At 37.4% G+C, this 19,920-nt stretch overlaps 1 non-coding gene across 1 annotated transcript; it reads left to right on the forward strand.

Moving 5' to 3' along the window:
- Positions 1-19,186: 19,186 nt before the first annotated feature.
- On the forward strand, positions 19,187-19,258 carry Trnaa-cgc. Its single transcript has one exon. It is a non-coding gene; the product is annotated as a tRNA-Ala (tRNA).
- Positions 19,259-19,920: the final 662 nt, after the last annotated feature.

Consider the following 19,920-nt stretch of genomic DNA (forward strand, 5'->3'; position numbering starts at 1 on the left):
GCCCAAGGAACTGTCTTAACTCGTGCTGGTTTCGGGGTTTGGGAAATTTGGACACAGCTTCAGTTTTCCGCTGGCCAGGTCGAATCCCGCGAGAACTCACTTCATACCCCAGAAAATCGATTTTATCCAGGAAGAAATTACATTTGTTCAATTTTAGCGTAAGACCGCCTCTTTTGAGAAGTTCTAGAACTTCTTCCAGTCGCCGTAAGCCCTCGGCGACGTCTTTAGAAGGAATGAGGATATCGTCCATATACACAACTGCGTATTTGATTTTGGCCTCTAACAGTATTTTGTTCATGGTACGTTCGGAAGACCGAAGGCGCATTTACCAAACCGAAAGGCATGCGATTGTATTCGAACTGACCGTCCGGTGTTACGAAAGCGGTTATATGTCGTGAGCCTTCGGCTATCGGTATCTGATAATAACCAGAGGCCAAATCAAGTGACGTAAAAACCTCATTACCTGCCAGTTGATCTAGAGACTTTCCCGCCCTCACACCCACCACTACAACTCCTGCAAGCCAGGATCAGCAGTGGCACGCATTTTGTGACACCGAGCAGCGAAGCTCGGCGAGTCTCAGGGAAAACTAATATGTCATTATCCCGCAACGAAATTAATCAAACAGAAAAATAGGGAGGAGTTGGAAATATTAATTGTCCACTTCCCTCCAGAGCAATGCGGGTGACAAAATCATGATGTAAGGAGGCGATTTAACCTCAAGGATAGGGACGTTTACAACTAGATAAGCTAGTTATAAAGCACCACGGATAAAATTAAATGAAAGGGTCCTATCACATGAGCTGTTAGATTTGATTACAATAGGCATGGCAAAACGCCGGAAAGCACGGAAATTCCGTCTAGTCTCAACAAGGTCCATGTAGTATACAACCCCAGATGTTATTTGCATACTGTTTAACATGATGTTGCGCTCTTCATGCCAGAGACCACACTCCCAAAGTACGTGATGAGCAGATTGTTCAACCTCGTAACCAGGTGTAGAGCATGGGCACGCAGGAGAATCAACCAGCCTAAATGAGAACAGTTTACCCTTAAAATTACCATGGCCGGTAAGAAATTGCGATACACAGTAATCTATTTCTAGCCAAGTTTTAATTAGGCGATCGCGAACGTACGGAAAGTATTTATATAAATGACGCCCTTTCGAAGACGAGTCCCACCTACATTGCCATTCATTTAATAACTCGTTGTGTACATCAGTGTGCGTTTTAAATAGTCTATCGATTCTTAAGAGCTCGCGAGACGTAAGAAACTTTTATCCATATCCTCTGGTTGAGTAATACATAGCGGCGCGACGCTGTACCTCCAAATCGACAGGAGTACACCCGCGAGGACAGGCAAAGCTTCTGTACTAACAGTTCTATACGCCTTGCACAAGAATATCAACGCCAATCGTTGACTCTGGAGCAGTTTCCTGCGCACAGCACCGATAGTTGCCCTATCGGCCCATACAGGTGATCCGTATGTAATGCAAGCTAAATAAGTCGCTCCATAGATGATTTTGAGCGTAGTGAAAGACAGTCCCCACGTTGAGGTCGATATCCTTGTCAAGGCGTAAAAGTTACGTTTTGATTTTTCCCCGACGTTTTTATATGCTCTAGAAAGGAAAAATTTCGTTCTAAAATCAAACCTAAATAACAAACCGATTCTTTCCTTTTTACAACAATATTATTAAATTTTATTCGCGGCGGTGATTTTAATATACCTTTTAAAAGCAGTTGGAACGTTTTGTGAGGTGCGAATGTAAGGCGATTTCTTTCACCCCATTCAGATATTAATTGTAAACACGTATCCGCCAAACTTTCAAGCCCCGATCTACTATTAGATTCTATTAGTAAGAGGCCGTCATCCGCATATCCGGTTAAAGTGCATCCTACAGGTAAGGGAATTGAAAGAAAATCATCGAAGCTCAAATTCCATAAATAAGGACCTACAACTGAGCCTTGTGGACATCCCATACTCAGCGACTTCGACACGGCATGGTGGCCGAGTTTCAGTTTGGATGTTCCGTACGAGAAGTATGAGTAAATTAGGGAATATATATTCCTATAGCAGCCTCGTATTTTTAACTTAAGAAGTATCATAGGCCACCAAGCATTGTCGAAGGCACCGGAGATGTCTAAGAAGATACCGAGTACATATTTATGTTCCGATATACTTACTGTTCTTCTAACCGATATTGCCGCGTCTGTAGTCGACCTACCTATGGTAAATCCGAATTGATTTTTGTGAAATACTGGTCCGCCCGGTAGCAGACGAGGGACAATGAGGCGTTCTAGAAGTTTACCTAAAGATGGTAACAACGTAATAGGTCTATATGACTTGGGATCATCGGGAGCCTTGTCGCCACTTTTAGGTATTATTCGAATGAAACCGGAGCGCCATATTCGCGGAAATATACCTTCAGCAATACATCGGTTAAAGACAGATAGTAACGAATCTCCGGCTGATTTACACGCTTCTTTAATCATCTTGTTAGACACTTTATCCTCGCCGGAGGCTTTGTTTAACGGCAGAGATGCAACAATGGCAATAAATTCATCTAATGTCGCAAGGTTTGAGACTGGAGAGTTTGGCAATTCCGCGGCCCACATTCTAATTTGGTTGTGATAATTGTTGTCATTAATAATATCATCGGGTATAAGTGAATGCAACAGTGCTTCCGTAGTCTCCTCAATACCAGTCGTATAGCTATTATTAAATTTAATATTATCGATGTAAGATAAATTAATTGGTCTATTTGCTTTAAACTCTTGGTATAAAGGAGACCACGGGCCCTCCTTATCTAACCGCGCGGCGATTTTACGCAATAAATTACCTTTCGATTTTTTGTACTGCTGCTCTATAGTGCGACCTGGCAATTTTAAGTTCATTAAAAGCAGATGTAAAAGTGTCACCTGTGACACAACGCTTTTAAGCCTATTAAACCTCCTGCGCGCCCTACGAAAAATTCGGCGTAGGTGGACTAGATTTTCGTTCCACCAATCACATCTACGAGTATTTGTAATTGAACCTCGACCGATAGCAACATCTGCACAGTATGTGAACGTGGCCGACATAAGTTCAGCACATGTTTCAGGTGAGAGATCATTGCGAGTAAAATCTCTGGCATGTCTAGCAAATAAAGAGCTAAAAAAGTCCCAGTTAGCCCCTTTAGTTTTATATCTAAAATCATAGTTGTTATGAATAAAACCTTGTGTCAATCTAGGCAAGAATTCGTACACAATCAGGCGATGGTCACTACATGACGCATCCGGCAGGACACGCCACCTATCAAGTCGAACGTCTCCACTAGAAAGTGTGACGTCAATAGAAGACTCGCCCGTAGGGCTACAGTAAGTTGGTGGTGGCTACAGCCAGTTGATCTAGTTGGTCCTCGATACGAGGGAGCGGATAGTGTTCCTTTCTGGTTTTACGATTCAACGCTCGATAATCGACACACAACCGTTTATCGCCGGTTTTCTTTTGTACCAGAACAATTGGACTGGCATATGATGAAGTGGATTCCCTAACTATACCGTGATCAAGCATTTCTTGTACCATATTCCTTACTAGAGAACGATCTGCGTAAGACATGCGATAAGGTCGATAGACAACCGGTTCAGCGTCTTCGAGTTCAATAACCATTTCCGTTAGGTCTGTGAAACCCAGGTCATGAAGTCCACTTGAAAAGCAACTGTTATATTTTTCTATTAATTTCTGTAATTCCGATCGCTCCTCTTTGCTCAGTTTATCATTACAATTGATAACATCATTATTTTGGGTCTCACAGAACGTAACGTTGCACGCCTCCAAAATACCCTTTGACCCTTCGACATCCTTAAATCGAGCTCGCGTCAAAAGGGTTCCTTCTTTAAGGACAATTGGACTAGGAGACACGTTACAAATCAACAACGCGCTAAATCCACTTTTAACATCATACTCTCCAGGCAGTAGATAATATTCTTTCCCATTCGGACCCCTTATAGAACCGTTTACATAAATAAGCGCATCTATACAAGGATTTGTAGTAACTCGAACGGCACGTAAGGTATTTGGAGGTATCTCAACATTTCCACTTGTTACAAGATGCATTTTAAGACTTGGAATTTTTTTAAATACAACCGCGGTAGGCGTTTTTGTTATAACGATGTCTGGTTTCTCCGTGAAAGAATGCCCCAAGAGAACAGGTTGGTTAATGACGTAATCGTCCACTACATACAGATTTATTATTTCCTCTATACCCTGAACTTCAACAGAAGCAGTCAACATCCCTATCGGGGCAACCAGGTTGGCTCCTATGCCCCTGAGAACCGGTAAATCATCGGGCACCAGTATGTCTAGGTCGAGTTCTTTAGCTTTCGTTAGTTTTATAAGAGAACACTGACTGCCTAAGTCTAAGTGACAAACTAAATCATGACCGTTAACCTTAATATCAATAATATATTTGGCTGTTAAGTCCGCAGCGGAACATAATTGAGCTACCTGCTTCTCATTTTTTATTTTGGTTCGAATCTTTCTCACGATCTTTATTATTATGTTTATTCCTAAAACAATGTACAGACAAATGACCTAACTTATCACATGTGGAACATTTCGATAGAGGTTTGTCGCATTTATAGCTTGGATGTCCAGTTTGATCACAGTTATAGCACGTCATTTTTGGGTTATTGGATTTAGCGGTAGACATTGCACCTTTACGATCGTTTCGAAATTTCGAATGCGAGTCATGACTTTCACGACTTTGCCCTATCTTCACCGTTCTAAAATATTTCAATACCTGCTCCGGTTCGGAAAATTGCGCGGCCTGTGCACCTACCTTAACAGCCCTATCTTCAACGCCGTACAATAAGCAGTCAACTGCTTGACGTTTATATATATTACACCTATTTAGCATATTTATTTTTGCATAATAGTAGTGCTCGAGAGATTCCCCGTACTTTACCTTTTTAGAGAGCATTTCAGTCAAGAGTTCAGCGTAGTCTTCGTGGACAGGGAAGGATTCAATTAGTTTCCTCTTCCATTCCGCCCACGTAAACAACATTGTTGGTAAACTTTGGTACCAAGACTTGGCGACACCACTCAACTTTGGAAGAGCATAATGAATCATTTACCTATCTCCCCAGCCGTAAATATCTGCACATTCTTCTACCTTTGTTAGCCACGTTAGGACAGTTTGTTCCTTTGACATGGGATCAAATTCGGGAACAATATTAACATTAAAAGTTAAATTTGACTTGTCTGAACCCTTGACCGATTGCAAAATCGATAAAAACTTATCTAATACAGAGTTGGTAGAATCTACATTCTTTGATTCTTTAGAATTAGTAAGGTGTAATCCATCAGGCTCTCTTGACGAACTACGAAGTCTTTTTCTCTTACTTGGGGACTCTTCTTTATCTTGCCTTTGTTCATCTTGGCTCGAGCTACATCCTCTAATGTTCTCCCGTCCACGGGACTCCATATAAAGCGAATGATCTGGTACTGATCTTGCAGGCGTACGGAGCGACCTCTCCTGTATTCTTTGTGGATGATGCACTTTTCGTCTCGAAATCCTCAAATCGTGTTGATCAATCTCCGTATAGCGCACCCGGGATACTCCTGGTTGTTCTGAACATGTCATCCTCTGTGTTCTTACCTGTCTTTCATACTTGGGTGCACTACGGTGTCGATCCTGGCTCTCACACCTGAGCCGACTTTGATCTCGACCTTGGGCCTCGTACTCAGACACGTTTCGGTCTTGACCTTGGCCCTCATACCTGGGCGCACTTAAGTTTCGAACCTGGCTTTCGTACCTGGGCACACTCATGTCTCGATCCTGGCTCTCACACCTGAGCCGACTTCGATCACGACTCTGGCCCTCGTACCTATGCTCACTTCGATTCTGACCTTGGCCCTCATACCTGGGCACATCTGGATCTCTATTAGCATCAGTCTTACGTTCCATTGTAAGCTGAAACTGACAAACGCCAACTTAAGTATGCATTTATTATATTAATGTATTTCAGTATGTACTCAAATTGCATTTATAATCTAATCATCAGTATCTCATCTTCTATTTCACATTACAATAATTATGTAGGTAGGTAACACAATTATTCTTTGAACCATTACAAATTGTATGACGAAAGTAGTAAAATATTCTACCGTTCCTAATGGCATCGTAATGACATACCTACGACTGAAATATACACGTTGTTCAAAGACATTTAACTATATAGTTAGTTATAGACCGAACACCAAGGCCATATTTTTGCTCCAAAAGCTAACAACCTATCGGTAACAAGTCGTTGTCCTTTCAAATTGCCCGTACGACAATGATTAATTAGATATTGGCACAAAAATAACATATTTGTAGAAAATATGCTAACATGCATATTAAAAACGTGCAAAGCATGGTATGGGAAAAAAATGAAAAGTATTTTACGTTAATGTTTTGCTATTTCACGGTAGATTGAGTAACCATCACACAAGCGCAGGATGTTTGTATGACAATCTTCCAATGTCCGCTCTATCAAATTATAACATTGAAAATTTAAGCGTCAAGGGACAAGAAAAAAAAAATCATAATAAATAAAAATATGGCTGAACTAATTTGTGTGGTTCATACGTACAATTATGATGTCTAGCTGAGAACTGTATTTAATTTTTCGTCTTTATTGTTTTTATATACATTATATTACTAGTCAAAGACGTTTTAAGACGAAATAAAGGTGTTTAAATAGGTAGGCACTTACGTTAATCTTGGCGGGCGTAGATCGAAACCAATAATTGATTTCGCCGATTCCGCTTCTGAAGTTATTAGGGCCACTCCCGGGAACATAAGTTGCTGGAAATAAAACTACTTGTAACAGTCTTTCGATGCCGTGTATATATTTTTACCCCTTTTTTCACAACGCTTCATCACTCGCGCACACCACGACTCGTCGAGCCGATATCCATCCGGTTGTCTAACGAGTCAAACTACCGTCTTATTTTAATCATTGTTTATAAATATATCCTAAAACTATTTTTATATTAGTTATTCTATTTGTTAAAACTGTAGACATATTTTCATTGTTTTTTTTTAGCAATAAATCAGTTAATTAAACTTACCATTTGCTTTTTAATTTTCCCTTTTTGCTACTTTTACTACTTATACAAAAGCAATTATAATATCAATATTCATTATAAGATTTATTACAATTATAATTGACAATTTAAGTATGTTTATGAATATTAGAGGAATCAGCTTGATTCAAACATAAATTACAATGTTGCCATTTAAATTAAAACAATACGAGGTTCATCATTCAGTAAATATACTTTAAGGATTCAATTATAAGCTATACAAGTAAACAAAATAATAATATATAACCCATTACAATTATATTAAATAAATAGGCTTACAATAATATATTTTTCCTTTGAACCAAGAACTCCGCATCCTCTCGATCTAGGAAAATAAACATATCCTGCCATATATAGTATAGATAAGGTTCAAGTTACTTTGGCAAGAGCGGTTGTTTGATCAAACCTTCGAACAGCGATCATATTTAGCTAAACTTCAAGAGCTCGTTAAACTTTAGATATCAATTGTAAATGACCATGGTTAAGAACTAAGAGAGGCATTATATTGAAAAAGAACTCGATGGAGAAAAGAACCGAGATCAGTTTCTTTATGAACTATAGTAATAGAAAATAATATAACACACATTATCTCCAAAGGGGTATGCAGAGTTGCAACCAAGGCACCCACTTTTCGCCAAGTGTGTTCCGTCCCATGATGTGATAGCGGGCTAGCCTATCGTCATATCGGGCACAAATTCCAGACAGCGGGCTTATACTGAGCAGAAAAACCCATATATCACTTTACCCGACCCGGGATTCGAACCCACGACATCAGAATATGCTGCCTGCCATACCGCACATGCAGTACAATATCAGCCCTGTATTATATTCTGTCCCAATGCTAGGCACGGGCCTGCTGCTGAATGGGTTTAACCTGAGTCCACGATATTGCCGTAATAGGATTTCTTCACGTACCTTCAAAATTATTATGGAAAACTTCTCAGTTATGTAGGTTTTCTCTGTTTTTTTTTGTTCATCGATAAAGCAAGCGGTAATTCATAAAGACCACATATAACTTTAAAAACGTCAGAGGTGTGTCCCCTGGGTTTTGAACCTGCAGTCCTTGGTATCAGAAGTCCGTTCGACTGCCAACTAGAATATCGCAGTTTTTGTTATGAAGTGTAAAATAAAAGTAATGGCATAAATAAAATCCATTAAAACCTTCCTAAAAAGCTATAAAATTTGCCACATCACGAACGTCACAATTCATGCAAAAATATGGTAAAATGACAGTAAATTGGACTGTTAATTTCAATCTTTTCTACATTCCCTGTAAAAGTAAAAAGAAATCTCAACTTTATTCAATAACAATTGAAATTCACAAAATGTTTGTATTTCTTTGCCCCAATCTGCTAAAACAAGCCAATCTATTTTCAAGTACTCCCAGACTCCAGAGGTAGGAACCAATTGAACGCAAGTGGAAAACTAGATGTGAAGTTTCATGGCAAAGATCCAAGAATTCTGTCGATTGCAGGATTATTGGGTTTCGACTAGATACCTAATACAAAAATATTACCAAAGATTAATGGTTGTGTGCAATCAAGAAAAGTGCTCATATCTGGATTGGTAAATAAAGACTTTTCGTATAAAATATTTGTAAAAATGAATTGTACAGTAAGTCACAAAAGAAGCCAAACAAATCAAATCTTTAAACGTTTTTACACATTAACTTCAATGGAAATATTATTTTTTCTTTCATCATCATCAGCCCATTGCAGTCCACTGCTGAACATAGGCTTCTCCCAAATTATGTACCTCTCAGAGCCGTGTGTGCATTTTGATAGTTTTGGCGATATTTTTTCTTTATCTGAAATAAAGTAAACCCCTTGAAGTTTTTTTTTTTGGTGAAGAAAAAACGATTGTTGATAAAAACACAGAAGTTAAAAGCCGAATTGAAATTTTGATATCTTTAGTTTCTTTAGCGGCTAATGATGATTTTATATTTATAGTCTGATTAAAATAAACCTCTTATTAGGTATGTCCTAACCAATTATATTCATTCATGAATGAAGATAATGTTCATTCATAGTAATAGTCACATAACACATTGAACTCACATCCATAACATTTTACGTCAGGCGACAGTCTAGACCCTATTTCACTTACCATTAGATGGGGTTACTTGACTGTGCAAGTATATTAAAAAGCAACAAGAACTTATTCCCACCTAAAAGGCCGGCAACGTCTCTATTCCCTTGGTATTGTGGATGTTCATGGGCGGCGGTGATCATTTACCGTTAGGTGAACCGAATGCTCATTTACCCCCTATAGCATAAAAAAATTAATACTTATTCGCTATGTAGTATTCATTACCTGCTTAAGCACATAAAGCGGTTTACCGACAGGTGTACTGTATGTTTGTTTACCGCCTATCGCATAAAAAAACGTTAAATAGTTACTCACTATGTAGTATTAATTACTTGCTTAAACACGTAAAGCACACAAACCCGTTGGTCATGCCCCTGATCTCTTTCAGGTCATGTTGGATTGCTGTCTCACCGAACTATGATTGTGAAGGAACAGAGTACAGAGGAGTATTGCGCACACACTTATGCACTAAAATATTTGCTGCATACCTGGCATATCTCCACTGAGATGCGTCGCTATGGCCGAAATTCGGCTAGGAGGGATTCATTATTACTTGCTTTGATGCCAATTGAAACACAAAACGTTTCTCAACGTTAATGCAAGGAACGTTGAATAGCGTAATCAACAACTTCAAAACCCACAAGGTAGAAAACATTTTAAGAAATTCAAGAAGCATCCACTTAGATTCAACAGAATCATACAAATTTCTCTGAGAGTAAAAATATATTGTTTAGAAATTCCATTTGCCGCTGTGATGAATAGATAGCACGCGAGCTTGCTGCGGTCCTTGGGAATGAAAAGGAGGAATTTCTTGGCTACATCATTCTATTTAAAATCACCCGGCGCGGGCTCTTGGGCATTTAGCTTATCTGTACTAGAATTGTGTTACGTTACGTCACAGATTATATAGGATTTTGTTTTCAATGCAAGCGTTGGATTTCTGTGTTTATGTATCGTTTTATATACGTTTTGAACTACGGTAAAAGCTAAAAATCGGTTCTTTTATATAAATGTGATAGATGTTAGTGAGATTCAGATGATGCATTTCCTAGTTTCATCTTACTTTATAATGAAATGAGAAAAATATAAATTGCGTTATGTTTAACTAATATTGACGATAATGTGTTTTTGAAAAGATCAACGTCATAAAATGTATGCAAACACAATACTATTATGAATACACAAATGAAAAATTAAATCTTATTAATTTTTCATTTCTTATCATAATCTGGTTAGAAAGAAAATATATGACTGAATAGTGGTAGGCTGCTTGTATGGGGGAGGGGGGGGGGTGCTTCTTTGTTTTTATATTGCTTTGAATTACGAGTCGAGCTTGCCGTTCACCTGATGGTAAGCTATACGACCGCCCATAAACAGTAGAAACACCATCCAACACCTTGAATCATATATGAGAGAAATGCCAGCAGCGACCACCAGTAGTTTAACACTGTATTAAGGTATAGTGTAACATAATGCAATAATGTGAAAACCGTTGGTGGACCTAATAAAATAAAAAAATAAATTCTCGTCTCGTCATTTCACTTACAAGAACATATTATGATAATATAATATCAGTCCTGTATTATAGTCTCACTGTGGGGCACGGGCCTCCTCTACTACTGAGAGGGATTAGGCTGTTAACGACAGATTGTAAGGAGTGACGCGGGAGCCGAAGTGTGCGTGATGTCATTAAGCCGGTAACATTTTTATATTTTTCTTTCTAATCTACCGACGTTAGTTGTCTGCCACGATCAATGCGAGTGTCACACACGGCTGCCGTGTTATTTCGCTTAAAAATATTGTAATCGAGCTAAATATGTAATAAACGGTTTCTCTGTATTTATCTTGCTTCACTAACGCCCGTGCAATAAATTACATAGGCCTTAGTCTACCACGTTGGCCTAGAGCAGGTTGGTAGACTTCACACACCCTCGAAAATTCCTAATAGAGAATTTCAGGCATGCAGGTTACCTCACGATGTTTTCCTTCACCGTTAAAGCAAGCGATAAGTCACAAAGAATACACACATATTTTTTTAGAAAAGTAAGAGGTGTGTGCCCTTACGATTTGAACCTGCAGACATTCGTCTCGGCAGTCCGTTCCACAACCAACTAGGCTATCGCGCACTTATATTACGATGCCCTTCAAGTATCTATCCATCCTATAAATTAACCATTGTCCAGTCCCATCTATGTCAACCCATTCATGTACTGCTCCATAATGCAAGAGAGATTGGCTCAGATCTTTTGACCCACGAGGGAGCGGGAATGCACTTCGATTAGAGGGCCTTTATAACTGAATTTCTTGAAAATCTCCGCTGAGAAATATACAATAAAGCGTCTTTTCAAAGGAATTCCATCATTGAACATCGTAATAGACGTGCTGTGTTGTAATTTGAGATTTACTGTGGGAAATATGTTTGATTGGTTTCTATTTTTAACATTTAAGTTCTATGAAATGTTTTGTACAAAGTATTTGTGAAGGTTTTTTTTCCATTGAAGAAACTTTTGTGGTACATAATATATATCAGTGGCAAAGCGTCTATTCAACCCGATTCCTCCCAGCTTCCCTTTTAGGTTCGTTTACGATTGTCTCAGTTTTTGTTTTCTGTTAAATTGGCTGCGACATGTAAACTAAGACATTTTTTTTGCCTCGGGTTACCTTTTTAAAAACATCACCCTTCGCTACTGTTATAAATATGAATTAGGTTAGCAAAAAATACAATTGATACCAGTGATGAAGAAGGTGGAAGATTGTGAAACACAAGCCATTAAGAAACCATTGGTAAACCTACATACGCATAACGGACCCAGTTAGGAATGAGTGCTAATAATTAAATATTTATATTGACATCGATACTACGATATATTTTAAAATGTTATAATGTCAATGGATTATTATTAAGTACTTTTAAAGCATCATAATATACGATAGCATAAATTAGCAGAAATTTTATTAGTTTATTATTCTGAGATGTTATAATAAATATATTATGAACTCCGTGATTAATAAAATACTTTCGTGTTATTTTAAACATTGACTAAATAAACTCAAATCAAAAACGATACCTTGTTGAAAATAATGATATTTCGACACAATAACAAGTTGTGATTATCGATATTTAAATATTCACATTTTTAACATTAACATCGACATTTCACCAATCTCGATAAATATCGCTTATCCCTAAGTTAAGTACTAATGCATCTTAATTGGTTCAAAAATACAATTCATAAAACCAGAATTGATTTTATGTGGATTTATTTTATAAGTTAGGTATTGCCTACGTGAAAAACTTACGCTATAAAATTGTGTAAAAGCTGTATTCAAAATTCAACACGTGATTAATAGCGCCAGCGGCCATCTATTTAAAAATCAGAATTAATAATTTGCCATAATATCAAAATTACGGAGCTAAAAATTACCCATGTGTCAATCCCAGAATATGGTCTATCCGTCTGAGAAATCAAAATCAAAAAAGAAAAGAAGAAATCAAAATCCTTTCAGTTGTTTCTGCATTTACTTCTAAAAAACATGAAACATTTTCACAAACTTTAAGTAAAATATGGTAACTTGTCATAAAGCACAAGGAAACTTAAAAGGTATATATTTTTACGATCTCTATCTGACGTACGTAAAAAAATCTGTTTGAGCATACACTTACCTAAGTATTAACTCTCGTCTGCCATTTCGTATTTACGAGAGCAGGAAAATGGAATAAGATGGTAATTGATGTTTTATTGTTATTTCAACGTGTTGAATGGTGTTGTTTCTGTTTATGGTTGGTCTTATTACTTACCATCAGACAAACGGCAAACTCGTATCGTCATTCAAAACAACAAAAAAATCTTAGGGTTCTGTACTTCAAAAGGAACCATTGTAGGATCACTTCGTTGTCCGTCTGACAAGACCCTGACGTCTATCAGGATCACCTGGAGCTTTTAAGTGGACATTCATATCAAACACTAAAGTCTGCGGTCTCTTTCAGTTGTGAAAAAATCAATCTTGTTAGTCGACGCGATCAAAAGATATGACCATTTATATTTTGCGATTTCACAAGGGAATCAAAACCTATAGGTTATTTCCCGCTGATCTAGGATCATGAAGTTTGGCAAGAAGCGATGTCTTGTATAGAAACAAGACAAAAGATGGAAATACGTACTTATACTTAGGTGACTAACCAACAAGTTTGTAAGGAACCCAACACACACCTCTGACTTTTCTAAAATCATGTGTGTATTCTTTGTGAATTTATCGTTTCGCTTTAACGGTGAAGGAAAACATCGCGAGGAAACCTGCACATCTGAGAAGTTCTCTATAGGAATTTCGAAGATGTGTGAAGTCTACCAATCCGCTCTAGGCCAGCGTGGTGGACTAAGGCCTAATCCCTCTCAGTGGTAGAGGAGGCCCGTGCTCAGCAGTGGGCAAGTATATAAAATACAGGGCTGATATTACATATTATTATTATCATATAAAAGGTACTGATTAGTCATTTTACGTCATCTAATCATATATAGAATAATTTCTTCGATACTTAAGCATTTTCTAAGGCTTGATTTTCATTTAGCAAACTTAGTAACACTTCATCAAACAGTTGTGCGTGTTATCGCCTAAGCACAAAACATAATTACTGGCTTTCACAATCTCCATATTTTCTTTAGCGGCCGTTTAGCATTATAACTAGAATAGGAATGCGATTTACATATCTTTACCGCCGGGACGAGCAGCACTTTGTTACCGTCTTTACTGCCTTCTATTAAATGTTATTTGCTGTAATTAAGATAGTAACAGCTGTTTAATTGACTACTCCTTTGGGCATCATGAGACTTCAACAAAATTAAGGAATAAACATTTTTAAATCTCTGATTATTTGGTAGCCTACAGCAAAGTCTTCTACTGCAGCCACGACTGGCTAATTTAACTGAAATACAACGTCATCTATTCCAATTACTGTATCTGAATGTATTTATTCCTTTCTAATAGGAATCACTGATGTCTCGATCAATTTCGCTTCCAATAGCTCGATCTGGAATTCATCATTCATCAGTAGAGGGTATTCAGCGGCTGATAATGATGTCCCGATAAATATAATAGGTAAAAATTTGCGTGTAAAGCATCTTGATCGTCCTGATTTGTAGAATATAAGCAATAATCGTTCATACAGATCTTAAAGTATACGAATCTTGCATCTGTTTAAGTACAAAGTAACTTACCAAATAAGAAAGACATCCTGGTATTTTATTCACTCGTAAAAACTGAATTTTGACGTCTCTAACAAATATCGACTTCCTCGGTGCTGTGGTTGAAATGCGTGCGCGGAACGATATCTCTCTGAGGTGCCTGGTCAGGCAAAGTGATATTGGATTTCTGCTCAGTATCAGACCTAAGACTGGAATTGGCACCCGATATGGCGATAAGCTCGCCCTTATCACGCTATGGGACATAACATTTAGAATAAGTGGGTGTCCTGGTTGCACCTCTGTCTGTCCCCCAGGGATTAAGGCGTCATTCATCATGCGACGGAATACACATAGCGAAAACTGGGTGCCCTGGTTGCACTTCTGTCTACCCATTTATACATAAGTGTGTCATTTGTGTTGTTTATCTTATAGTACATTTTCCCCATTTTTGCAACATTTTTCATCGATGGTATTGGTCATAGCGTGATGTTATATAGCCCATAGGTTTCTTGATAAAATAGCGCAATAATATAATATATATTTTTTTAAATACGAACCTAATTCCTAAGACAAGTGCGTTCAAACAAACAGCTAACCATCATTAAAATATTGTTTCAATTAGAACCAGTTATTCCTGAGATGAGCGCGTTGAAACAAACTCTACAGCTTTAAATAATAGTTAACTAGACAACAGTCAACATATCACTATATATCGTAATGTGTTTTTCAACCATTTGTAAACAGACACACTTAAATTCTTATCCTATTGATATTTTTTTATTAAAGGCAGCATCGAAGTATATTGTATAAGAAAAAAACTATATAAACAGTATCCGAATGCCTTTATTTACCGTCATAAAAGAGAATTACCTCTCGAAAGAAATCAATGGGCCACCCACGCGCCTAACCGCCGATCTTCAGGCGAGGGAAGGTCGGCTTAATCCATATACGTTTGCTAAATGTTGCAAAAGAGTAAATATTATTTTTCTTGTATTATTAAGATATTGATAACCGACTCTGTAGTGGATTAGTCTTGATTTATTATTAACTAGATCACAGTCTAAGCACACTGGTGGTAGGTCTCTCATATGTGAGAGTCCGCTTTGATAGGTATCACTGCAATGTCTATTTCTGCCGCTAAGCAGCAGTGTGTAGTCACTGTTTGAACGGTTTGAAGAATATTGTAGCCATTGTAACTAGTCGACATAATAAGATTTAACATCTCATGTAGCGGTTCACGGATGGCGAGCGCAGTGGAATTAGTTGAATGCAATTTGTTGGGTAGTATTTCTACTGTGTATGGGCGGTCGTATCGCTTACCATGAGGCGAACGTCAAGCTTGTTTCGTCATTCAAAGCAATAACAAAAATGTCGACTGACGAGAGACGATTACCTCAGCGGTCGACACAACTATGCCGGCCCATTGGAACCAGATATACAAACTACACAGGCTATACCGGAACGCGACACACTTACACGGGATACTATGGCGGGTTTTAACACCTTGTGTACGGTGGTCGCTATCCGGACGGATATAAAATATATCTTACCACCACCAAATCCGTTATATCCGATAATGATAAGTAAAATCATGCTTGCCTACCCAATTGCTTCTTTACGCTCCACCTTAGATACATCTAAGCCCTACAAAGCTATATTGAGCTTTGTAGGTTTAAGGTCGTAGAAAATTACACTCGGTAATTACAGTTTTTTCAGTGAAATTGTTCAGTACTTAATGTTTCAGCTTTCATTTATCCGTTTGGAAAGAACTCAAATAAAAGTTGATTTTTGGTGCAAAGGCTATCGTTGTTATAAAAACTTACAATTGTTAAGATGTTGAAATAAAACTAAAAACTATTTAACGGATTTTATCGCGGTTTTTTATATTATTATTTTTTCGAAATTAGTTTCGAAGACTTTGCAGCCTTCATGGTCACGGGGGGGAGTGAGGTGTTGTTCATCCGTAAAGTCAAAGTTACAATATCTACCTACATTTTTCAAATATACAACTTTTTTTAAATTTTAGCTGTTGACGGTCCGATCTACGCAGAATGAGCTCACAGTGTCTTGAGGTCTGGCAGCCGGTCAACAGTAAAAATTTTAAAAAGTTGTATATTTGAAAAATGTAGGTAGATATTGTAACTCTGACTTTGCGGATGACCAACACCTCAGCCCCCTCGTGACCATGAAGGCTGCAAAGTCTTCGAAACGTCGGGAGAAAATAATAATATAAAAAACCGCAATAAAATCCGTTAAATAGTTTTTTAGTTTTATTTCAATGTCTAACATTCGCGTAAACATAAGAAATCATTATGTTAAGATGTTTCTACAGTGGAGTGGTGTTTATATCATTGGATGTTTTAAATTTGCTAAACTTTATTACACAACATGAGCAACACTTATTTCTTAAGGGGTAGGCAGAGATAAGATTGCTAAAGTTCCCACGGCCGAAGCATATCAGCGTCTTGAATTTATTTCAATAATATTTCTTAATTCCAATTTGATTAAAATCCAAGAAATCGCAGTCACGTTTTAATAACGCTACCATGAGACTAATGTAGACTGATTTACTCCTTGTTTTCCCTAGAAGTGACAAATATAGAACTAATCATCTCTCATCAGTCGATAGTCTATTTGGACCCTACTACACTTACTATTAGGTGCAGTGGAACCACTTTTCTGATCCAGATAAAAAAATCAACAACTCAAGTCAGTAACAGCTTACACTACATTCAAACCTCATTGTCTGGTCAACTTAAACACTCAACTAACCCCCAAGGAACCGCGCAGCAAAAATGAACCGAGAACATAATATTGCGAACATTCTGGACCGCCCCGTACTAAAGCTCGTTAGGGATCACTTTAGATAGCCCGCCGATTACCACCCGATTCAAGAAGTTTCGCATCCCGCAGGACTATTCGTAAATAAAGAACGACCCGATTATCCGGTACCTTAAAATGTTATGAGCGAATGCGCCCTTGCCTTGCGATCTGGGTTTTGGGTATCTGAAGTATGGGAAGAGGATAAATTATTGGATGTGATTAGGAATTTCCAGTTAATATTCTATTATTTGACTGATTTGAACAAATTGCGAGGTTTACTGATCAGAATTTAAAACAGCATTTGTCAGCACTTTTCACTAATCGCCTAAAACATTTTAAACAAATAAATGTAATATTTCTACCTTCTCTGAATTTCGAATCTAGTACCGACCTTTGTGCATACATACTTAATAAGGTGCAAAGACCTACGACTAGCTTATTTACCCAAAACCTAACCTAAAAAATGTAATACAACGAACTTATCAATACTTCATGCCATGACTCGATCGAACCCATTCACCCCGACATTGACCCCTACAGACCCTATTTACCCCAATATTTCCACAACACATGTGCCTACGAAAACCTTCGTTTGATTCCAAGAAGTCACGAAGTTCACGTGCCCAAACCACTTTAGTATTCCAGTATTAGTTTCCGTAGCGGAATATTTTAAGGCCCCAAATTACCCCTTTTACGATGGGGCCAGTTGTTTCAGGCTTCGTTATAGCCTTTACGTCATATACAACTATAAACTGCGAGAGTTTTGTCTCTCAGGTTTTCCTCGTATATCTAGAAGATTGGGGTAGTGAATTTGTTAAAATTAAGTTTGTTAAGCAGCTTATTTATATCAAGAAAGCCTAAAGATAAACTAATTTATTAACATGATATAATGTTTGTATACTTGTATCATCAAAGCTAGTTATTCTATTCTTGTTATTTTATCTACTAATATGTAGGTAATAATCTATATATTTTGTAATCTAACACTAAAATGAAACCAACAGATGTTGTACACACAACATCACGCATTTATCCCCGAAGGGGTATGCAGAGGCGCAACCAGGGCACCCACTGTTCGTCAAGCGTATTCCGTCCCATGATGTGATAGGGGGCGAGCCTATCACCATATCGAGCACAAATTCCAGACTCTGGGCTGATAGTGAGCAGAAAAAAACCCAAATATCTCTGTGCCCGACCCAGGATTCGAACCCATGACCTCAGGGCGCTGCTATACTGCGCATGCAGTACAACTACGCCACCGAGGCAGTCCAAACAGATGTTGTACCTAAAACTAATAAATCAATAAAGTATTTTCTGACTGAAATTCAACTTCTAAAACAAATACGTTCAATTTTCAATGTTTTAGAGCTAATCTACTGCCAATAAGACGAGATAACTCAGGCTTAGCAAAATTCAAAATTCATCGTTTAAGGTCATCAAAATCACATTTGAAATATTACAAGTTCAAATGATTTAAGAGTCTGCCACGTATTAAAGAATAGAAAAAGTATATCTCTCAAACTTATAAATCGTAAGAACTGAACTTAAACGTTGATAAAATCGCCGCTGAGCCCTCTTTTAGACAAAAAATCTTCAATAATATATGCGATGTGAGAAATAATGCCAGCCCACATTTTTGGACCTAGATTATTCATTTTTTAGTCTGGTCTGTATTGTGTAAATCAAATATCTTCCCAGACGTATCTCTCTGACTTACTGTCGCTAGACATTATCCTATTGGATGCTCTAAGATGAGTTTTTTGCCGTATGAATGGACAAAAGTTACAGCTACTAGATGAAAACGTAATTTTAGATTGCTTTGAAAATAACATTTTTGTAAAAGAAAAATATAATTTTGACTTCATTCGATCTGATTTTAATTAGCAAGAATACCGAGAATTAAAAGCTTGTACCGATTATTATTTTTTTAAAGTGACTTTGTGATATTTTACCTAAACGAAGCACGTAATTCGACGTTTAACTCACCGGGGGTGTAACTCAGTGGTAGAGTGTCTGCTTCGCATGCTGAAAGTCCTGGGTTCAAGTCCCAGCACCTCCATTGAGATTTTTTTTTGTTTATTTTTGGTTAAAATACGGTTGTAGTTTCTATGTTGTCTGTATTTATTTACTAACAAGTAACATTAAACAAAGTCATGCTAAAATACTGATATTACTATTAAGTCTCGTAAAAGACTTTGAAACATACATCAATAATTGTATTACAATTTTACGCAAATTTTCTTTTAATCACATCTTATCATTAAATGATTGCGCTCGTCACACCGTTATTTTAAAATCCCATGAAAAAGAACTTATCAATAGTTCAATTGTACCCCTAATTATTTTCAAACACTTCTAAATATTATCTTTTCAATGACATCTTTAATTAAGAATTATTGCGCTCGTCATAGCTATTTTAGTTATAAAAATAATTTGTGACACTTATTGAATTTTACCCCAATAAATTCTAGCCTCAATTTCACTCAACATTACATATTCAGTCACATAGAAGCTACACAATATAAAATGTATCAAGAGTTCAATTTTACCCCAATATATTTAGAATGTTCACTTTTCCCTAATATCTGCTACGGACTGCTAACCCATATTTAAACCTTAACCCGATCGTCATTTATTTACAAGACGCTGCCGACAGCCTCAGTACCCTAATCAAAATCATTTATTAAACCATAACCGCAGCGTTTGTCTTCATAGGGTTTT

Source organism: Manduca sexta, chromosome 6 (genome assembly GCF_014839805.1).
Source record: "Manduca sexta isolate Smith_Timp_Sample1 chromosome 6, JHU_Msex_v1.0, whole genome shotgun sequence".
NCBI lineage: Eukaryota > Metazoa > Arthropoda > Insecta > Lepidoptera > Sphingidae > Manduca > Manduca sexta.